Source organism: Passer domesticus, unplaced genomic scaffold (genome assembly GCF_036417665.1).
Source record: "Passer domesticus isolate bPasDom1 unplaced genomic scaffold, bPasDom1.hap1 HAP1_SCAFFOLD_51, whole genome shotgun sequence".
In the NCBI taxonomy this organism is placed as follows: Eukaryota; Metazoa; Chordata; class Aves; order Passeriformes; family Passeridae; genus Passer; species Passer domesticus.
The window spans coordinates 229,236-234,562 of NW_026990161.1; the positions used below are offsets into that span (position 1 = coordinate 229,236).

Below are 5,327 nucleotides of genomic sequence, written 5' to 3' on the forward strand. Positions count from 1 at the left end.
CGGCGGGGCAGGGCTCGGTAGCGCCCAGGTGTTGGAAACCGCAGCCATGGCCCGGCCCGGCCTCGGCCCCGCGGCCTCCCCTGCCCTGCCCGGCAGCCGATGGGGCCTGGGGGCTCCCTGGGAAGGGGCCCGGCCCCACGGCAGGAGCCGCCCGGCCCGGCCCGGCTGAGACAGGGGCTGGGCCAGCCTTGTTACCTCTTTGCCAGACAGAACGGAAAGAGACCCTCCCAGGCTTTCTCGTCTTTAACGTGTGTCTTCACAGAGCCGTGTACAGCTTCCTTAGTGGTTTAACAGATTGTCAATTCTCAAAGCTAATTACTGATTGGGTGTTTTTGACAGACATGGAGGAAACTGCTAGCAGCTTCTTTTCGGACATCCCTTCCATGATGCAATACCACCACAACAGCACAGAGCACAGAGCTCCTTTGTCCATATGTAGTGGTCATGGGCCCAAGGTTTCAGAACCCCTCCTTGGGAGATCTCCGGGCCCTCTCCAAGGTGTTTTCAAATGGAAACATTCAGCTCATGGTCTAAGAAAATCACCAGAGGGCAGGGCCAGCCTGACCTGTCTGTTCTGGTTACTTTTGTCTGGGAGCAATCTTTGCATATACAGAATTTGGGAGGCCAAATTCTAATTTTGGCCATGGGCCGTGGGCATGAAAATGGGTTCTTTTCCTAAGGAATGAAGGAACAGAGCTCCATTGTTTCAGGGGCAGATGAGAGCTGACCACCACAGGCCAAGGCCAGCCAGAGCTGGCAGGTTTTTTTTCTGAGAGATGCCCTTGCATATTGGAAAATTTTTTAGGGAAAGTATCAGTTTTGCCAATGGGCATCTGAAAAGAGGGATGGTTCTTTTCATAGCAAGGAAAGCATGGAGCCCCAGTGCTCCAGGAGCTGATGAGAGGCAGCCCTTGACATCCCAAGATCAGCCAGACCTATCAGGTGGCCCCTGGGAGGCCAAGCCAGCCAGACCTGCTCCATGTTCCCTTGGTTCGATGGGGCCCTGACGTGTCATAATGTCCCCTTGGTGACACGAGGTCATGAAGGGTGCTCATGATCTCCATGGTTCCATCAGGTCCCACAGAGTCATAATGGTCTCTGGGTTTCATGAAGCCCTGCTGTGTCACCACAGCCCCTTGGTTCCATGGGCTCCAGTGGTGCCACAATGATCCCCTTGGTTTCGTGAGGTCCCCACAGTGTCCCAGTGATCTCCATGGGAAGGAAAGAACCGACCCCCAGTGTTGCAGGGGCAGTCACCAGAGGCCAAGGCTTGATGGTACTGGCAGATTTTGCCTGGAAGCAACCCTTGGATATACAGAATTTTAGAGGTGGAATCCCAGTTTCAGACATGGACACCTGGGGGAGAAGCACAGTTGTTTTCCATAGGAAGGAAAGCACAGAACAGAGGTGTTTCCAGGGCAGATGAAAGGCAGCCATCAGAGGCCTAGGACAGCCAGACCTCTCTGTCCTGGTAGCTTTTGTCTGAAAGCAACCCTTGGATATAGCAAATTTGGGAGGTGGAATCCAAATTTAGGCCATTTCTGTGTAGATAAGAAGGATGGTTCTTTTCCATGGGAAGGAAAGCACAGAGCCCAAGAGTTTCAAAGGCAGAAGAGGAGAGAGGTGGCTCTCGGGAGGCCAAGCCAGCCAGACCTGTTTGTCCTGGCAGCTTTTGTCATGGAGGAATCCTTGGATATATGGAATTTGGGAGGAAGAATCTCAATTTTGTGCACAGGCACCTTGAGAAGAAGGATGGTACTTTTCCATTGGAAGGAAATCACCAACCCAATGTGTTTGGTAAGCAGGTGAGAGGCAGCCCCCAAGAGGCCAAGGGCAGCCAGACCTGTCTGTCCTGGCATCTTTCATTGGGGGAAAATCCTTGGATGTATGGAGCTCTTGAGATGGAATCCCAGATTTGACCATGGGCACCTGGTCAAGATGAATGGGGGTTTTTTTGTACTGGAAAAAAAGTGTGAAGTCCAAGTGTTCTGGAAGAAGATGAGATGTGGCCACCCTTAGGCCAAGCCAGTCAGACCTGTCTCTGCTGGCACCTTTTGTCTAGGGGCTACCCTTGGCCATAGGGCACTTTGGATGTGGAATCTCAATTTTGGCCGTGGGCACCTGGACAGGAAGAAGAGTTCTTTTCATTACGAAGGAAAGCACAAAGCCCCAGTGTTTTAGAGGCAGATGAGTAGCAGCCCTCAGGAAGCCAAGGCCAGCCACACTTGTCAGTCCTGGCAGCTTTTGTCTGGGAGTTATCCTTGGATATAGGGAATGCTGGAGGCAGATGCCCAATTTTAGCCATGGGTGCCTGGTCGAGATGGATTTTTTTCCCATAAGAAAAAAAATCATATGGTCCCAGTGTTTCAAAGTCAGATGAGAGGTGGTTCCTGGATGGCCAAGGCAGCCAGAGCTGTCACTCCTGGCAGATTTCATCTGGGAACAATCTTTGCATATAAGGAAATTTGGAGGAGGAATCCCAGTTTTGACAATGGGCCCCTGGAGGACAAGGACAGTTCTCTCCCATAGGAAGGAAAGCCCAGAGCCCCAGTGCTTCAGGGACAGATGAGAAAGCAGCCCTCGACATGCCAAGGTCAGCTGGACCTGTCAGGTGATCCCCAGGAGGCCCAGCCAGCCAGACCTGTTCCCTGTTCCCTTGGTTTTGTGGGACCCCACAGTGTCCCAATGGTCTCCTTGGTCCCCTTCCTTCTGCAGTGTCACAATGGCCCCGTGCTTCCATGAGACCTTGCAATGTCACAATGGCTTCATGCTCCCACAAAGCCCTGATCTGTCACCAGGGCCCCTCGGCTCCATGTGCCCTCACTGTGTCACAATGCCTCCTCCATGACACTGGGCTCCACAAAGTCACCATGGACCCTTGGCTCCTTGGGGCCTCTGAGTTTCACAAAGGAGACAGTCCTGGATTGCCAAACAGATTGTATTCTCTTTGCCATCTGTATGGCAGTTGTCTTCTGTTAAGTGGGAAGTTTTCCTTATCTCTTCCACACCCACTCCTTCCTCAGGGCAGACATCTGCTGATAACAGGCTATTGAATGTCACTGCATGACTGATAAGAACTACAGCATCCCATTGTGAGATGATCTGCCCAGAGGGGAGAACCAAGCATTCCTACCAGATATAATCTTAAAAATTCTGGAACACCAACATGGCTTTCTCCACTGGATTTCCCAGAGGAACAGCTGCTGCCTCTTCCACTGGATCTTCAGAGGAAGACTACACCTTTCTACAGGATCCCTGCTCAAACAGAACCGCACCTGACACTCCAGGAGGAGTGCAGCCATATTTCCAATTGGACTGCTACCAACACCGTGACCAGCAGGGTGTCAGGTTGTGTTCTGACTCTGTCAGTGTTGTCTTGCTTTACTGCATTGTTTATTTTATCTTTTTATTTGTTTCCCTAATAAAGAACTGTTATTCCTGCTCCCATATTTTTTCCTGAGAGCCCCTTAATTTCAAATTTATAACAATTCAGAGGGAGGGAGTTTACATTTTACATTTTAGGAGAGGCTCCTGCCTTCCTTAGCAGACACCTGTCTTTTCAAACCAACACAGGGAGTGACATCAATCTCTGCTTAATAACTGGTTTTACTTTAACACAGTTACTTTGAAATCACTTCCTAGTATATTATATAATATGATATATGAAAATATAATATGATATGATATGATATGATATGATATGATATGACATAATATAATATAATATAATATAATATAATATAATATAATATAATATAATATAATATAATATAATATAATATAATATAATATAATATAATGTAATATAATATAATATAATATAATATAATATAATATAATATAATATAATATAATATAATATAATATAATATAATATAATATAATATGTAACAGTTGTTATACCTAGGAGCAAATTCTTCTGATTAAGATAATATTGTCTAATCATTACCATAATAGATAATATATATTTATAGAAACAGCTGTGGTTTGCCATCCTTAATCCTGTGGGACAAATTCTAGAAAGGTTTCATTCCACCTTTATAATTCCTTACATACAAAATCTTGAAAGTCTGGGACTGGGATTGGATACATCTGCTTCAAGGCTCCTCTCACAAGAAGGAGTTTAGAAAGCTTGGAGGTCCTTGCAGGTGTTTGGGATCTGTGGGAGCCATTGGGGGTCCAATTTACTGCCCAATTAACAGAAGATAACTGCCCTACCTCTGACAGATGGCAAATAGAATACATATGTTTTCTTTCAATCCAGAACAGCGGGATTTCAAATTAATAAAATGTAATTTAACATTGCTCAAATCTAACACTAATGAAGTTTAACTTTGCTTAGTCTTATCAACCCTGAATTTGCATTAAATTAAACATCATAGAATCAAAAATGGATATCCTTAAAAGTTATACATACAACAAAATATAACTTATTCTGATGCCATTAATAGAAATAAGGCACTGACAAGTTGAACAATCTGTGATTGAAATAACAGCATGATGGATTTACTGGAGGGATTAAGAGGATGTAATTAAGTGTGTCATGATTTTATGTAAATTAGTTTTGAGGGAAGGCCATGGTAGCAACAAATTTTATGAAAGCGTGAATTTGCTAAGACCTTTTAAAGTGAAGTTTTATTGAGAGAAACAACAATGTGGAATTTGGCAAACTGCCCAGCAAACCAGCAGCTTCTGGAAATCGTATTTAGTGTAATTCCAGATGGTCAATTTACCAGCATTTCTGTTAAAGAACCTCTGGCCAGTGCCGTGGTGGGGTGGCCTGGTGGAGCTGTGCCGGGGGCTCGGGGGAACCGCGCCGGGAGCAGCCGAGCCACGCACCCCAAACCGCCCGCGGTTCCTCCTCCTGCCCCAGAGCCTGTGAATGTGCCTCCATGCCAGAGGGAAGGGGCAGGAGATCCCCCAGTGCATCCCCAGCAGGACGGCATCAGCAGCGGGGTTGTCCTGCAGCCAGGGCCGTGCTGGGCTGGGAGATGGAGCAGGAGAGAGGGGGAAGGGGGCACTGACTTCCTCCTCACCTGCCTGAGTGTCTCAGGGCATCTTTTGCTTCCTTGCAGCATTCTCTTCCATTGGGCCAAGGTTTGGTAATGGGAAAACCTGCTTTGGGGAAAAACAAGGGATGAGCACAGAGAGGCTGAAGATCTTCCACCCAAGTCCATCTCTAGAAGTCACCTGGTGTCCATGAAAACCTTCAAAAAACAAAAGTGAATCTAAAAAAAAGCCACCACGAGTGTCCCAATTCCAGTCTCATCCCTCTGGGGTTCTGGTGGTCCCCCCTCTCATGGCTGCCAAGGATTCCATGGGTCCTG

At 47.1% G+C, this 5,327-nt stretch overlaps 1 long non-coding RNA gene across 1 annotated transcript; it reads left to right on the plus strand.

Moving 5' to 3' along the window:
• Nucleotides 1–226: 226 nt before the first annotated feature.
• Nucleotides 227–3,449, plus strand: LOC135292835 (uncharacterized). Its single transcript, XR_010355004.1, has 2 exons — nucleotides 227–2,593; nucleotides 3,024–3,449. It is a non-coding gene; the product is annotated as an uncharacterized LOC135292835 (long non-coding RNA).
• The last annotated feature ends 1,878 nt before the right edge of the window (nucleotides 3,450–5,327 follow it).